The sequence below is a fragment of the Octopus sinensis genome, linkage group LG7 (assembly GCF_006345805.1).
Source record: "Octopus sinensis linkage group LG7, ASM634580v1, whole genome shotgun sequence".
Lineage (NCBI taxonomy): Eukaryota > Metazoa > Mollusca > Cephalopoda > Octopoda > Octopodidae > Octopus > Octopus sinensis.
Genome location: NC_043003.1, coordinates 53,711,423 through 53,728,070, shown reverse-complemented (window position 1 = coordinate 53,728,070; position 16,648 = coordinate 53,711,423). Strand labels below are relative to the sequence as shown.

Below are 16,648 nucleotides of genomic sequence, written 5' to 3'. Positions count from 1 at the left end.
TGATAACGTATAATGTAAAAAACTAATAAGTGTGACATGATTTCTGTAATGCTACCATTACAAATTCCATGATAATCTTTAATATAGCTTGTAGTCTAGAGAAGAAGATTATAACAAAACTTGACCGTCACACAAAATAACTCACTACTAGCTGCACAAAACTCAGCATGAGAAAGTAAAACAGAAAGATAATTTGTTTACATAATCTGTTATTGGAAATGGGTTTAAAAGTCTGCATTTGTGCTGAAGCAGTTTAAAACCTTCAGATCATGAGAAACTAATAAAGATTCAATAAAGAGAATCTATACCAGATTACTCACAGATGGAACTTTCATTATGTAAACTTTTGTTCCCCACCAATAGCTTTGCTGAACTGATTCTTGAATTCAGGTTTGCAGATGTTAGCAAATTCTTTGTACACTGGGAGGTAATCCAAACCATAATCAACCACTTCTTTGGTGCTGTAAACAACTTTGGTTTCACCAGCAGCCTGAAGAAAACATGTGAGTCACCAGGTCCCACAACCTGGAGTAAATAATGTATCATAGATTAGCACCCTTTCAACAGGTTAGATATAGTACAAAAGAATATCTTACTGAAAATTTCACCTAAGGTGCAATTATATACAAAACTATACTTCAAAGCTAGATTTTATCATTAGTAAATTTTTTAAAAAGATTTAAACTAGTTAAAATACCATTCCATCGTGAACATTAAATTAGAGGACCATAATGCCAGTACTGCTTGCTTAGACAGTTCTACTGAAGTCATTTCTGGTAGACAGTTCACCTTAAATGTCTTCGCTCTAATTCAGTATAATTTATCTACAATAATAAAAGTGAAATTTTATCTGTTTGTCTGAGACCACTGTATCTCAGCCTACATTTTCTCTACATAGACACAGTAAAGCTTTTTGGAATCAGTATGATCCTGGGATTGAAAATCTGCCCTTCATTTGGTTCTTGAACATCCAACATTGGGATCAGATTTAAAAGCATTTGGGTTGCTATTTCTAGCAGGTAAAGCTTGGCTGATTCAAGCCATCTTGGTGGCATTTGTCAGATGATGTCAGAGATCAAAGGAAAGATAAATGACATTTGCTTCTTTAATTTTACGTCAAGATAAGAACCTTGGGACAAATTAGCCAACAGCTGGAATTCAACTTGGGACTGGAACAATAGAATGATTGCATTACAGAATTCTCATCCATCCTTAAACTCAGATCAAACACCACAGGAGCATATAGTCATACATGTATTAGTTATGCTATTTTGCTCTTGTTAGTTTTGGGCTACAGGTCCAATTAGCCCTCCACAGGAACTAGCTAGAAAGTAGCTTTTAAGCTAGTACTAGATAAAACTAAAGTAATAATGTATTTCTTATGTTGCACCTGCAGTATAATAAGAAGTGAGTAAAACTTAAGAGCATATATTTCTACATACACTCAGAGACAAAAATACTTTGCTAATGAATAATTAACTCCATAATGTAGGTATTACAAGTTTTAAATAATACGCACTTACTTTACTTGCCTTTGTCTGTCAAACTGAAAGTGAGCAACACTATTGCTTCAAAGTTGAATAATTGTGGGGAATACTTTGAAGAATTTGTGTACAAATTTGTAAGAGAAAGGAAAATGAAAAGTTTTAAAACATTAGCTCTATCAAAGTAATCATGAAAAACTTACTGTGAATATAAAATACATTTGAAATAAAAATTGTATTTGTGACTAGTTTTCAAATCTAAGTAAAAATTGAAACAGATACTCATCACAGAAAATCTTATAACCATTTGTACAACAGAAATATTTCTAAATCCCTCAGAGAAATTTATGCAGTGGCAGAACTATAAAGTGATAGGATGTTGTCAACTTAATGTGATAGTCCCATAAAAGGGAAGAATGCTACTGTTATTTAGCCCTAGGCAACACTGCTTCCTGTTGGACTTGACACATTTCCTATGTCCTAATGTTTTCAAAGTGGAGACAAGCACCTCCAACCAGCAAAGTCAGTATCCAGAGACTAGTTTCAGAGTCACTGCTCATCATCAGTCTGGGTTTGCTGGGTGGAGGTGCTTATCTCCACTTTGAAAACATAAGGACACAAAAAATGTGTCAAGTCCAACAGGAAACGGTGTTTCCTAGGGCTAAATAACAGTAGCATTCTTCCCTTTTATGGGACTATCACATTAAGTTGACAACATACTATAATTTGTACAACCTTTAAGAGCTGCTTTATTAGTAAAATTTATAATTTACAAAGAACTAGTCATCATACTTTTGATATCCTAACTTAATCTACATTTGTTACAAAATCCTCAAGCAATTACATAGTAATGCATATACAAAGAACAAATATTTCATTGACTGGATATGTGAATTGTTAACGAGTTTTAAAATATATTTTCTGCCATTCATTTTCCCAGCTGAGCTTTACTGCTTTTTTCTTTCAACCCTTTAGCATTTCAACCAGCCTTACCTGAACTAAATAATCTACATAGTTTATCTCACACCTACTTATAATGTCATTCTAAAACTAAGTAATCATATCACTGAAATCTTGAAACTACGAGATAATGAATGATTAACTCCATACAATGTGGATAAATGTGTGTAACATTTGATAGAATAATCTGAATGCCAAAGGGTTAATGATAATACACTATTATTTTCCATCTCCAATCACCAATAATAAGAGTTTTATTCAACCAACATAACTGTATTGTAGTAGTCATCAACTTTTTTATGGAACCATCAGAAGGAAAGCTAGTGCCCATGATCTTTTTTAGGGTCTCTGAGATGAGTAACAGGAAGGGGAGAAAGAAACCATAGTAAATAAGAAAGCAGTGCATTAAGTAGCTTGCTTACGAACCACATGGTTCCGGTTCAGTCCCACTGCATGGCACCTTTGGCAAGTGTCTTCTACTGTAGCCTCGGACCGACCAATGCCTTGTGAGTGGATTTGGTATATGGAAACTGAAAGAAGCCTGTCGTATATGTATGTGTGCCTGTGTTTGCCCCCAACATCACTTGACAACCAATGCTAGTGTGTTTACATCCCCGTAAGTTAGCAGTTTGGCAAAAGAGACTGATAGAATAAGTACTAGGCTTACAAAGAATAAGTCCTGGGGTTGATTTGCTTGACTAAAGGCAGTGCTCCAGCATGGCCACAGTCAAATGATTGAAACAAGTAAAAGAGAGTTAAGGGAGTAAATGATGTATTCGTTAAAAATATAAACTGTTATAATTGCTCAAAGTTTATCACTGCTCCCCATTCCTCTCCATATTACAGCATGCTTACTCATCCACATCCATTCACTCATGATGTACAAATATCTATTTCTTTATTGCTCACAGGGGGCTAAACATAGAGGGGATAAACAAGGACAGACAAAAGGATTAAGTCAATTATATCAACCCCAGTGTGTAACTGGTACTTAACTCAGAATGTAATATTGACAAAGTTTAGTTGTACTGATTGCTTCATTTATTTCTTTTAATATGTAATATTGTTCAATGTTCATCACTGCTCCTAATTTTCTCATTTATAACTTGTATGTGGTCAATGGTATAGTTTTTTGTATCTTTTAGGATTTACTAATATTTTCTTAATATGTACATATTGGCATTAGGAAAGGTATCCAGCTGGAGAAACTTTGCCAGATCAGATTGGAGCCTGGTGCAGCCTTCTGGCTTGCCAACCCTCAGTCAAATCGTCCAAACCATGCCAGCATGGAAAGCAAATGTTAAACGGCAACGATGATGATGATGATTTCAGTGTTGTACTGTTGTAACCCTTTGGCATCCAGATTATCCTGACAAATGTAATGCTTATTTATTTACAGTTATGAAATAATAATGCATTATCTAAAAGCTTCAAGATTTCAATGATGTGATTGCTTATTCTAGAATGACACAGTAGGGTAGGTGTGAGAGGCCAGAGCAGTCCAGTTTTAATGTAAAACAGGTATAACATTTGAGCTAGATATGGCTTATTTAAATACATGGAAAACAGACGTTAAACGATGATGATGATGCTCCTCAATCAAGGCTGCCAGACAAACAAAAGGACCCTCCATGCAATAACCTTTTGCAGGTTACCTCAAAGAAATGACCTAACGATCTGCAACACTAACTTTTGGAAAGCAAACAGTCATCAGATCACATATCAATAATGCAAACGAGATTGTCAACATTCTCATCAGAAATCAGGATAAACAGTTGACTGTAAATGCAAAGTTCTTCCTTGATGAAGAATGTACTATCCAACACAGGCTGGTAGTTAAGGACTTCACACTTATTGTTAAAAGGACTCAGAAGTACAACCCAGTCAAGAAAAGGAAAATGTGGAAGCTTAAAGATCCATAGAAACAGAGATTTAGAACACACATCAAAGCCATGGAGAAATACATGTAAAATGATGAGGATGGTATTAACAAAGTGTCTGGAAGAGTAGAATGCCTCAATTTTAATCTAGTTTGGAGATTCTATGTTCTTATATCAAATCCTTTTTTCCCCACATCAATAAAATAAGTCAACTGCTTTCAGTTGCAACTAGACAGATTGATTTAGTATTAAATCGCCAGAAATCAATATTATCTCCCAAGATTAAGTTATTATCTCCATATTTATGATCTTTCATTTAAGGCAAAAAGAAAATCAGTTAATCACTAATCCTCAATCACCAACATAAAATTTCTATGTGTAGAAACTAATTCCGGTTGATAAAATTCTGTCATCAGTTAAAAAATGTACGCTGAACTAGTTTCTGGCAACAAGTTTATACAAGCTGTTTTTTCTGAGCCATTCTCTATATTTTCAAGTTTTCACAAGGTGAACAAAGTATAATGGTCTCGGACAAAACAATTTAACTTTTTTCTTTTACTATACATTTACACAAATACAAAGTGCATCATCACCTATTTTCAGCTTCACCATTTATCCTACTAGTTCCATTCTAGTAATTTCTCTTCTCAAATTAATTACTGATTACTTGACAATGGTGCTGACATGACATTTATTGGAACACACCGTTTGTATTGGCTAGGGTTGCTTATGTAATTAAACCTGTTCAGTATCCAGCCATAATCCTTTAATCCATTAACAATAGAAAGCAGACTCTTTATCGTCCTAATGATTAAATCGCCATTATCATTTCTTTCAATGTTATTTATTTGATCAAAGGAGTCTGAATGATCAGCTCAGCTGCATTCTTATGATACCAATTGTGTACACAACAGGAAATATTGGAGCAATATTTCTATCAAGTCGTTGACCACATGAATGACTAGTTTAAATGATGACTTCCCAACTGTCAATTAGTATTAGTGAATAGCCAATAACTTTTACCCTTTTGATACAAATAAAAAATCAACAATAGAACCTTCAATCAGCCTGTCCTGCTAGAAATAGTAGCTTTCAGATCACATCAACTTTAAAAAATAGTCATAGCTGGAAAGCCTTTGATCAAAATGTTGAGCTCAGAGTTGATTTAGAAATAAATAACAGCCAGAAAGAAAATAGAGAAAAGAAATGTAAAATTTTACTGTATCTCGGGCGATTCATTATGCCTACCAAGATACAGTAACAACAAACACATGCACTGGTTCTCTTTTACTTCTTTTATTATTAACATTTAACCAATTGACTAATCAACTGTTTGATTAATCATTCAATCAATCAACTAAGTTCTTTTGTTGCCATTTGCAATCTAGCTGTCAAGTTGAATAATCAAACAATAGACTAGTTAACAGGTTAAATGACAACAAATTAACAAATAAAAGTAATAGCAGTGAAATGAAGTCAATACATAAATTCACTGACCTAGGCAACCTAATTAACAAAGATAATGAGTATTATGAAAGTATAACTACCAGAATGAGGTGGGAGTATTGCCTCCATTGGAAACAAAAGGATTATCTCTGTGCACATAACATTGGTATTTTATGGTACCGAAACATAAGCACTGAATGTGGAGAATGTGTAAAGGTTATAAAAAAAATGAGGTGAGCCTGTTCTGCTGAATGTGTAATGGTAATGACCATGAATAATGGAGTACAAAGAAGCTGGGAGTTAAAATTAGATACAAGAGGAATCAGATGTAGTGTGTAAGAGAGAAAACTGCACTGCTGCAAGCATGTAATGCACATGGATGATGAGAGAGGAGAGTTGGGTGCCCTGATGTACAGGTTGACTGAGGAAGCCATGAAGAGAAGTGGTGAAGCATTGTCTCAAGAGACTGAACTGCAAGGAGATGACATGGGAGTGTAAAATGGTGGAATGCTGTGCTGGAAAAGTCCCATCCAACTTATCTAAGCATATGAAACAGATGATAATGATGATGATGACCGAATTTAATTTTATTTGAGATGTTTTGAAACTCATTTTTTGATGTAAAGCTAATGGCACAAAGGAAAAACACGAAAATTAATTCAAGTTTTCCTCTTTAAATCACACGCCTCCTCCACTCAAGCCAAATAGAATTAAGATACCATTTCTAGAAACTAAATGGCAAATGAAGTAAATTAATACATTAGATATAGCCCAGATATTTATATTTCTAAGTAGTATGATTGCAATGTACAAGCAACAGAAATGAGGTTCCTCCAAAGGACCACTGGAGTAACATTGACAGGATGTACAGTTCAAAGATCAGCGAGTCTCTCTGGGCTGAGCCATCACTTTTCTGCATTGAAGTCACAGCTTCAGCACTACAGACATGTGAACATTATGTCACAGGAAAGAATTACAAGATAGATTATTCAAGCTGAGCCAACCAACAGGAGACCTAGGGGTAGACCAAAAATGAGATGGCTGAACAATAACCATAGCTTTAGTTGGTCATGCCTGGAGATCCAATCAGAAAATTTAATGACAATTGTTTCCGATAGGACCCTATGTAATAGGTACCTGAGGACTGTACCTCAACAACCTTTCTGCGAGCAGCAGAGGGAGAAGATGGCTGGTTGGCTGTACTGAGTATTCATAAATAAAGTGCAAATTTTTGTTAATGCATCAATGTTCACATATTTGTAGCTATAAATACAAAAAAAAAGAGAAAAAAACCCCACTAACATACAAAAATCAATGTTCTTTTATTGATATCAAAAACAAGTGAGTGAGTACAAGTGAATTACCAATTTTTTTATTTACATCCATCTTCAACATTCAGACATTATTTCTAATAAAAAGAGCAGAGTAACATACATGGCTTTAACGATGAGATACTAAACCACATCTCATAAATTTGATATAGTATTGTCTACTAAGCTATTTGCACTTTACATAATGACATAACGATTTCTTCTGCAAAACAAAGATCACTTTTAGTAAAGTACAAATAGCCTTACAAGGGTGAAAGCAAAGTCTGCTTTGATAGAATATCAATCAATTACAGCAATAAACTGAACTCTGTAAAGCAGCCTACCAGGTTTACAACCATTTCTGATGAACTAGACAGCTATTTAACCCTTTTGATACCAACCCGGCTGAAACCGCCTCTGGCTATGTAGTACAAATGCCTTGTTTTCATAAGTATCAAATTAAAATCTTACACTAAACCTTAGTCACAATTTATGTTTTTAACACTAGCTTAATGATAAAGTTATTTTACTAAATTCTTTGTTATATCTAAAATTAATTGAAAGAAACACAGAGCATCTCAAAATAAATACAGTAATGAAAGGGTTAACCCAAAACTCTAAAAAACACAATATCCTCAACATTTAAATAAACTACAACCATTTGTATCAGTAACATATTCTTTTCTACTCTAGGCACAAAGGGGGTAGTCGATTAAATTGACCCCAGTATGCAACTGGTACTTAATTTATCGACCCTGAAAAGATGAAACGCAAAGTCGACCTCGGTGGAATTTGAACTCAGAACGTAAAGACAGATGAAAGGCCGCTAAGCATTTCAGCTGGCATGCTAACGACTCTGTCAGCTTGCTACCTTTGTATCAGTAATATATTAGAGGAGAGTATTTAAGCAACCTTGATAATGAAATGAAGTACAGGCATGGCTGGCTGAGTGGTTAAGAAGCTTGCTTTGAAACTACATAGTTTTGGTTCCACTCCAACTATGAGGCACTTTGGGCAAGTGTCTTCTACTATAGCACCAAACTGACCTTACCTTGTGAGTGAACTTGGAAGATGGAAACCATGTGGAAGGCCATCGTGTGTGTGTGTGAGATCTCTGCATGTGGTATCTTTGTGTCTGCGTTTGTTACCCCACACCACTTCACAACTGTTGTTGGTTTGCGTACAGCCTGTGACTCAGTGCTTTGGTTAAAAAAAAAAAAAAACCCAACAGAATAAGTACCAGATTTTAAAAGATAAGTATCGGGATTGATTTGTTTGACCGAAATCTTTCAATGTAGTGCCCCAGCATGGCCACAGACAAATGAGTGAAACAAGTAATAGATAAAAGAATTATATAGTGCTGAGTCTCCTTGAAAAGTCATCATCATTATTATTTAATGATCACTCTCCATACTGACATGGGTTGCATATGTTGTCATGATCTGATTCATTTCATATTAGGAACGGTTGCTCCTAAAGGCTGATGCTCATAGATATTTGCTTTGATTTCTGCAGCTGGATGCTTTACAAAGTGTGCTGGGTGTATTTTCTCAAGGAACCAACACTACACAGGTTGAAAAGACCAGGGTGAGATAGGATTAAAGTAACCTCAAATTCCTTCACTTTCTCTGCAGAAGGAGTGCAGTGGGTTCCATCATAGTGCCATCACAGCAATTCAGAGTACCTTGTACACAGAAAAAGCGAAGAATATTCTGTAACTTAAGACATGTATACAAGGGTGTCAGTGGGAGATAGGTTAAAGCATTTTCTAATTTAATACACTTTAAAATTTTTAATTAGCTTCATGGCTTTCAGAATTAACTGTTTCGTGTTTCTCTTTAAATAAACTATCATCATCATCATTTAATGTTTAGACCAGCTGTCATTCCTGTCACCAACCATTACCTGTTTCCAAGCAAGGTAATATTTCCCTATGGCCAGACATTTTTCACAGAAGACTAGAAATGAACAACATGCTCACTTATAATCATCATGGGATGTCAAGACAAGGGGACACACACACACACCTATTTTGATCTTTCAATTTCCATCTAATAAATCCATTCACAAGGATTTGGTCAGTCCAGAGCTATAGTAGAAGACACTCGCCCAAGGTGCCACGCAGTGGGACAGAATCTAAGACCATATGGTTGGTAAGTAAGCTTCTTAATCATATGGCTATGTTTACACCTATGTAATTATAAATGCAACACATTAAACACAAATGAAGGATGTTATTAGACACATAATAAAAAAAAATACTGCAGTGTAAATTTTCTAGGCATATAGCGTAGTGGTTAAGAGCACGGGCTACTAACCCCAAGATTGCGAGTTCGATTCCAGGCAGTGACCTGAATAATAGTATCGAAAAATACTTAAGGAATGAGAACCCAGGTTCGAAATTTCCCCAAGGCACCTGATGAAGGCTGGAGGGTATATCAGCCGAAACATGTTAACAACAAACAAAATGAGGACAGATATCCGTCAAATGTAAATAATGTAAAAAAAAAAAAATTAAATAAAACAAATCTTTTTTCTTTATTTGAATTTTAAAAATGCTTGCAGATTCTGAATCTCTGATGTTCAAAACATATAAACCAGAAGACATTTTTTAAAAAGTACAATCTAAAAAGTCATAGGTGGAGATAAATAAAATTCATGTTTAAAAGGACAAGAGCCTCCAAATCATAACATGCTATGCTGTGTACAGTTCACCATTTGGAAAACACTATAAGCTATTCAGGATTTGTAAAGAATATCAATAAATTCACATCATAGCAAACACAGTATTGAGATTTTTAAAAAATAAGATTGGACAAAAGAAAGGGGGCTGTGTCCATGATTTTCTAAGTATACTATCAAATTTTATTTTGAACTATTTTACACTAAAGCAGAATCTATTCAATTATCAAATTAATTGAGAAATTTCTTCTTAATAATTTTTCATTAAGATTAGTATGTCACACTGGATAATTAAAAAGAACATAATTTACTTCTTAAAACAAAAATACATGATTGAATGAAATATGAGAGACATACACACACCATTATCTTCAGCTAGAAGCTGTTGTGTATGTATTTTTTAATTTAAAAATAGCAGCTGCTATGTTTAAATGTTTATCTAGTAAGATTCAAATAAAAGATTTTATAGAAGCTAGAAAGCCATTTTAAGTTTCTGCATTTTCTTTTAAAGAATAAAGTTTACATTATTTCTGCTTCACTTATAAAGTGTAAAAAGTATGTTCTATTATTTCATATCCTTTGTAGCTTTATATTTTAATATGATCGTCTTTTACTGTCCACTTTTCTATGTTTGCAGAGTCAGAGGTTCTTGAGGTAGATTTTGTATGACTGGATACTCCTCCAGTTGCCAAACCTCATATGCTTCCATGCAAGGTAATGTTTCTTATGACTAGACGTGTCACTAATATCACATGTAGCCAAGGAGACAGTAACACACACACAATTTCCCTCACAAAGCTTTGATCAGTCTGGAGCTATATAGAAGACACTTGCCCAAGGTATCAGATAAATTTCGGAAAACAATGACTAAAATAATAAATCATAAATCATATTTTGATATTAAAAATAGAATAAAAAATATAAAATCAAATATTCCAAACAAATAATGTAGATAATATAATCACAAATGAATCTTTGAAATCCAACCTATCGAAGCAAAATTAAAATGAATTGTTACCTAAAACAGCATGGATTAAGCATCATCGTTTCTAACTAGCAGTAAAGACACTCTTTTAAAGGTAATGTGCTGTAATATGCTTTGACACATATTTTTCAAAACAACCAACAACATTTAAAACTGACCTTTCAATTCTGTTGGCAAGAGAATGCATAACACTACTGAATTGTAAATACCATTATTATTATTATTTTATTATTATTATTATTATTATTATTATGCTTGATTATTCAAAAATACATTAAACTTTTATAACTATCTCATTCAGGACAAGAGTTATAGAAAAAGACTGAAACCAGATAGGACATGAACACATTTATTTTTATCAAAAGTAGGACATGGAATTTAAGCTAAATTTTAACAGAAATATAAGTATATATAGAAATTAAATACTTCTTTGAAGTTTAAAGCCCATCCTCTTTCTCAATATGTATATGTGTGTGTATGTATATATATATATATCATCATCATTTAACACCTGTCTTCCATGCATGCATAAGTAGGGCAGTTGACAAGAGACGACTGGGTAGATGACTACCCCAGACTACTGTGTGTGTTTTAGCAGGGTTTTTATGGCTGGATGCCCTTCCAAACACCAATCACTCTGCAGAGTACACTCACTGCTTTTTACATGGAATGAACACAGACAAGGCTCTATATATTTTAAATTTGTTTACAGGAAACGTTTTGTATATGCAAATAAAACTCCTATTCCATTATGCCAGCCACAGTCTAATGATGCTGACTGGTGAACCAGTTTTCTGGGGTCGCATCTTGACATGTGATTTGTGGAAACATGTACAGCAATGCATTAAATGTTTATAAATTCCATCCAAAGATTATTGTTATTATATACATACATACATACATATCATTATCATCATCATCATCATCGTTTAACATCCGCTTTCCATGCTAGCATGGGTTGGACGATTTTGACTGAGGGCTGGTGAGCCAGATGGCTGCCCTTCCTAACGCCAACCACTCCGAGAGTGTAGTGGGCACTTTTTACGTGCCACTGGCACGGAGGCCAGTCAGGTGGTACTGGCAATGACCTCGCTCGAATCTTTTTACATGTGCCAGTGAAGCAACATTGGTAACGATCACGCTTGAATGGTGCCCTTTTACGTGCCATTATATATATATATATATATATATATATATATATATCAATATCGTTATCATTTAATGTCTGTATTCCGTGGGTTGGGCAGTTTGATATAAGCCAGTTAACCAGAGGGCTGCATTGAGCTTGAATATCTACTTTGGCAAGGTTTCTATAGCTGCAGCTGCTTCCTAGTACTAACCACCTTATGTACCAGATGCTTTTCTAATGGTACCAGCACTAGTGAAGCCACCAAGTTAACTCAAATGACAAAACTCCTTGGGGATGCAGAATAGATGGAAATGGCTTTGTGTCAAATGTGGAGAGGCTAAAGCACGATAGTGGGCAGGAACAGATATCATGTTTCAAAGAGACATTTCAACAACTGAGTATAAAACGAGATGATATTACAAAAAAAATAAATAAATCAAAAGGACTATTTAGAGGGAAAATGGTGGCACAAAGATTGTCAAAGTTAACATGATTTTTATCTAAGCTTGTGAAATAGACTTCCTTGTCCAGTGGGGAAACATGTTATACATATCAGTCTGTAAAGCAATAAAAACAATGAGCAAAACCTAAAGAGTTCAAGTTTTTACTAAAACACTCTCACTGGTTCTGTCACATGGCCTTATCATTAAATCATTGGTTGGCATCCTTTTTGTCTCAGGAGACAATGGAGTTGCGCGTAAAGTAGTCTAGTCAGGCTTTTACATTTCATGTCCTGATACATTTCCTGCTGTGGCTGTGTAGTCTTATCCTAGACAAACACTCCCTCTGGCAGGTACCGCAAATGTAGCGAAAACTGTTCCTGGCTGGTTGTAATGCCATAGTTTCTTGTTGACGTCTTTTCTTATCTTTCCATTTCTCCTCTCTCTCTCTGTCACTCCTTTGTATTCCCTCTCTTACGGTACGTCGCCAGGCTCCACGGTTGCCGGCAACTGCCTCCCAACCGCTAATATTGATGTTGCAGGCCTTCATGTCCCTTTTGCAAACATCCTTGTAACGTAAGAGCGGTCTACCCACAGACCTAGTACCCCTAGCAAGCTCTCCGTAGAGTATGTCCTTGGGGATTCTGCCATCTTTCATACGGCTAACATGCCCAAGCCATCTCATACGTCTTTGTGTGAGGAGTGCAAACATGCTTGGTAGTCCTGCTTGCCAGAGGACATCTTTGTTGGGGATATGGTTCTGCCATTTGATGCGGAGGATTTTCCGGAGGCAGCACAGGTGAAAGATGTTTAGGCGACGCTCTTGGCGTGTGTATAGCGTCCAAGTCTCACTTCCATACAGTAGAGTGCTAAGTACACATGCCTGGTAGATCTTCATTTTCGTGGTCTTGGTCAGCTTATTGTTGTCCCAAATCATATGACCCCAAAATTAAATCTAAACTGCTTATTGTAATATCATTGTCTCTACTCAGCCACATAAAGAACAGTACCCCTATGTTTGTATATATATTGGGCAAGTGTCTTCTACTATAGCCTTGGGCTGACCAAAGCCTTGTGAGTGGATTTGGTAGATGGAAACTGAAAGAAGTCTGTCGTATATATATATGTGTGTGTGTGTGTGTGTGTGTGTATGTTTGTATGTCTGTGTTTGTCCCCGCAACCACACTTGACAACCGATGCTGGTGTGTTTATGTCACCGTAACTTAGCAGTTCGGCAAAAGAGACCGATAGAATAAGTACTAGGCTTACAAAGAATAAGTCCTGGGGTCAATTTGCTTGACTAAAGGTAGTGCTCCAGCATGGCCACAGTCAAATGACTGAAACAAGTAAAGAATATATATATATATATATAAATTCCCCCATCTCTATCCATCTAATCTCCTCTCACACACCTGTGAATTTACTGGTCCACTTGTACCATTTCTCTTCTTTTCAAATACCTGTAACTTGAGGGTATGGCCTGTCATGACTTCATCCCCAACTGGAGTAACCTTCTTTCTCCCCTACAGCAAGATATCTGCTCCTGTCTTTCTGTCATACTTTAACCTCTCATCACCTGGCATAAAGCTGCATCCCACCGTTCTCCATCTCTCAGTTAAGGAGTCTTGACTTGAGTGAGTTACTTGGTAACCTTACTAGTATTGATACCATGTAAAAAGTACCCAGTTCACTCTGTAAAGTGGTTGACGTTAGGAAAGGCATCTAGCTATTGAAACCGTGCCAAGCAAACACTGGAGCTTGATGCAGCCCTCTTGCTCACCAGCAACTATCAAACTGTCCAATCCACACCAGCATGGCAAACACATTAAATGATGATGATAATATAATATGTATATCTGCATGAATTGACCAGTGTACTTTAATGCGGTTTCAGTTCACCTATGCTTCAGCATATATGTAACTTAGTATTTCATATTAAAAATAAAAACATACTAGTTTCATTTATGTCCAACTGACTCATCTGCATTTAATGTTCATGGTCCAACCCATGCTAGCATGGAGAGATAACCCCTTTGTTGCTACCATAAGTAACAATTCAATGAACTCCTTCCTTGACATTTTTCCTTGTAGTTGCTTTATACCAGCTACAATCATAACTAGTACTAAATAGATCATCTAGCTACAGAAACAACACCAATACTAAATAGGTCATCTAAGTGCAGAAAGTATTAAATACATGGGGTCAATGCCAGTGCCACCTGACTGGCCCTTGTACCGGTAGCACATAAAAAGCATCCACTACAGTCTTGAAGTGGTTGATGTTAAGAAGGGCATCCAGCTGTAGAAACATTGCCAGACCAGATTAGAACTTGGTGCAGCCTCCTGGTTTGCCAATCCTCAGTCAAACCATCCAACTCATGCCAACATGGAAAGCAGATGTTAAATGATGATGAATGATGACAGGTTTGTAAATTTCATTTAAGTGCTCTAATGCCAGCTATTCTTGTATATGTATCATCATAATTGTTTAACATCCATTTTCCATGCTGGCTTGGGTTGGATGGTTTGACTGAGGTTTGGAGAGCCAGCAGCTGCACCAGGCTCCAATCTGATCTGGCAATGTTTCTACAGCTGGATGCCCTTCCTAACGCCAACCACTCTGTGAGTGTAGTGGGTGCTTTTTACATGCCACCAGCACAGAGTCAGTCAGTCGGGCCTAGTATATTGATCATGTTTAGATAGTGCTTTTTACGTCCCACCGGCACAGGGGCCAGTCAGGGGGTACTGGCATTGACCATGTTCAGAAGGTGCTTTTTACATGCCACCAGCACAGGAGCCAGTCATGGGGGCACTGGCCACAGCTACGATATTGGTTTTACTTGACTCATCAGCATATCATATCGCCCGACACATCAGGGGTACTCTTAACTGTGCTGGACATGTGTGGCTGCAATCTCACTTTAGTTTCCAGGTCTTCTCAATCACAGTATATCTCCAAAGGTCTCGGTCTACGTCATTGCCTCTGTCAGGCCCAACATTCAAAGGTCATGCTTCACCACTTCATCCCATGTCTTCCTGGGTCTACCTCTTCCACAGTTAGGGAGTGGCACTTCCTCACCCATATATAACACATGGCCATACCAGCAGTCATCTCTCTTGCACACCACATTTGATGCTTCTTATACCCAACTTTTCTCTCAGGGTGCTTACACTCTGTCGTGTATGCACACTGACATTAAATATCCAGCGGATCAAACTAGCTTCATTTCTTTCAAGCCTGTGCATGTCCTCAGCAGTCATGGCCCATGTTTCACTGCTGTGCAGCATGGTAGTTCGCACACATGCATCATACAGTCTACTTTTCATCCTGAGCGAGAGGCCCTTACTTGCCAGCAGAAGAGCTCCCTGAACTTTGCCCAGGCTATTCTTATTCTAACTGCTACACTCTCAGAGTAACCACCCCACTACAGACTTGATTACCTAGGTAGCGGAAGTTATTAACTACTTCTAGTTTCTCCCCCTGGCATGTGATGGAATCTGTTTTCTGTACATCTTCAGTGTTTATTGCCCCTGTGCATCTACCACACACAAAAACTAATTTCCTGGTTAACCTTCTTTTGATATTGATGCACCTTGTGTACATAGATTACACCAGGTACGTCATATGGAGCTTCTACTCATGCCTTTTCTACAGATCAAGCAGGGCCACCTACCTGAAGGGGTTTGTGATTTGACAACCTTCCTATTTACTAAGACTTTGGTTTTTACTAGGTTAACCCTAAGGACTTTCGATTCTAGACCTTGCTTCCACACCCTAAACATTGTCTCTAGTTCTGGCAGTGACTCGAGCAAGGTCATCAGCATAAAAGAGCTCCCAGGAGCATCCTGTCTTGAATTCCTGTTATTGCCTGGAGGACTATAATGAATAAGAGGGAGCCAAGGACTGATCCTTGGTGAACCCCTATTTCTACTTGGAATTTTTCATATTTGTTGCCAACCCTCACCTTACTGACAGCATACCTGTACAAGGCTTGTATGGTTCTTACCAACCACTCATCTATCCCCAGTTTCCACACTGACAACCAGATAAGGGATCAGAGGACCCTGTCAACGGCTTTCTCCAAGTCAACAAAACCCAAGTACATAGGTTTATCTTGGCTAGGTATTTCTCCTGCAGTTGCCTTACCAGAAATATAGCATCAGTGGTGCTTCTGCCTGGCACAAAACCAAACTGCATCTCATCTAGGCTAACTCTCTCCCTAATTAGATGGCCTATGACCCTCCCTTTAACTTTCATCTCCTGATCCAATAATTTGATACCCCTGTAGTTATTTCTATCTAAAGCATCACTTTTACTCTTGTAGCAGTTGA

At 36.8% G+C, this 16,648-nt stretch overlaps 1 protein-coding gene across 6 annotated transcripts in view; it reads right to left on the bottom strand.

Annotated features, from left to right (window-relative positions):
- LOC115213819 (beta-1,4-mannosyltransferase egh) overlaps positions 1-16,648 on the bottom strand; it is a 64,487-nt gene that overhangs the window by 11,733 nt on the left and 36,106 nt on the right. For 2 of the 6 annotated variants that reach the window (XM_029782705.2, XM_036504790.1), the window contains exon 2: positions 321-525. The exons of the other annotated variants lie outside the window; for them this stretch is intronic. The gene's annotated coding sequence lies outside the window, so the exon portion shown is untranslated. The remainder of the gene's footprint in view (positions 1-320; positions 526-16,648) is intronic. 6 annotated transcript variants of the gene reach the window in all.